Source organism: Nannospalax galili, unplaced genomic scaffold (genome assembly GCF_000622305.1).
Source record: "Nannospalax galili isolate Female #2095 unplaced genomic scaffold, S.galili_v1.0 C48940485, whole genome shotgun sequence".
Taxonomy (NCBI): domain Eukaryota; kingdom Metazoa; phylum Chordata; class Mammalia; order Rodentia; family Spalacidae; genus Nannospalax; species Nannospalax galili.
Genome location: NW_008475449.1, coordinates 1 through 1,353, shown reverse-complemented (window position 1 = coordinate 1,353; position 1,353 = coordinate 1). Strand labels below are relative to the sequence as shown.

At 36.0% G+C, this 1,353-nt stretch overlaps 1 non-coding gene across 1 annotated transcript; it reads right to left on the bottom strand.

Annotated features, from left to right (window-relative positions):
• Positions 1-438: 438 nt before the first annotated feature.
• On the bottom strand, positions 439-546 carry LOC115069129. Its single transcript, XR_003848431.1, has one exon. It is a non-coding gene; the product is annotated as a U6 spliceosomal RNA (small nuclear RNA).
• Positions 547-1,353: the final 807 nt, after the last annotated feature.

Sequence of the window (1,353 nt, the reverse complement as noted above, 5' to 3'; positions counted from 1 at the left end):
CAGAAACTTCATAGTATTTGGTTTATTTTATGGGCCAGGTTGTGTCTGGTGTCTATCCCCATATATACAAAAGGCTTGGAGACCACAAAGTTCACCATTTTAGTCTATTTTCTGTTGCTAAAAACACAGTAACACAGACTGGATTAATTATAGGGAAAAGAAGCTTATTTCAACTTACAGTTTTGGTACAAGGTCAAGGAGGGCCACTTGGTAACCTTGCTGGCAGTGCTAAATGGTGAGTGACAAGGAGCACATGTGTGTCCTGGTCTCTGTCCCTCTTTTTATAAAGTCACTAATATTCAATCCTGAGGATCCCACTCTGATAACCTTATATAATTCTCATTACTTCCCCAAGGCCCCACCATAATTGGATTTAATTTCCACCTCACAACGGAATTATGTTTCAACATGAGTTTCAGAGGGGATAAGTCATTTCTAACCACAGCAGCACCAAAGTCAAAATGGAACTTCTTCCTTGCACAGGGACCATGCTAATCTTCTCTGTATTGTTCTAATTTTAGTATATGTGCTGCTGAAGTGAGTGACAAATGGAGATTCTTGCAGGAAAGAATTAAGTGGACAATTACATTAGGTAGACAGTTGTGATCAGTATTTCCAGGTTTTTTTCTGTGTTTGTTTCTTTGTGCTGATAGGATACTTTCTATGCAGATTTTTTGTTTTATTTTTGTGAAATCAATTTTGTCAACGTTCTTTTATGACTCGATTCATTTCATATTTAGAATGATTTCCACATTTAAAAAAGTCAAACTTTTTATTTTGAGATAGTTTTAGAGCTGTCTGTAATTTTAAGAAGCAATATACAGGTATATTGCAAATCTTTTATCATTTCCTCCAAGGACAGAACAGATTGCAAAACTGTAGTTTAATATCAGAACTGGCACATTGGCACTTTTTCCATCATCAAGGACCCCTTATGGGTCCTTGAAACTCCCTGTTTCTAAGCCCTTAGAAACTCCCTGTTTCTAAGCCCTCTTTCACCCTTGCTAACCACAAAATTCTCCATTTCTAAAATTTTATCATTTGGAGAATGTTATAAAAATGAATCATGTAATATGTAATCTTTTGAGTTTAACCTTTTCTCACACAGAGTAATTGACTGAAGATCTATCTAATTATGTGTCCCAACAGCTTCTTTTCACTGTTCCACAGTATGGCGTAGCCCAGTTTGTTTAATCCTTGTCTGTTTCAGGTCACGGCATTGTTTTCAGTTTGAGGGCATTACAAATAAAATGGTTTTTGTGTTTAAGTTTCTCCAGAATAAATGCCAAAAGTACAATTGATGATGGTTTATATGGCAAGTACGACTGTTTTCCAGAATTGTTGAGCCATTTT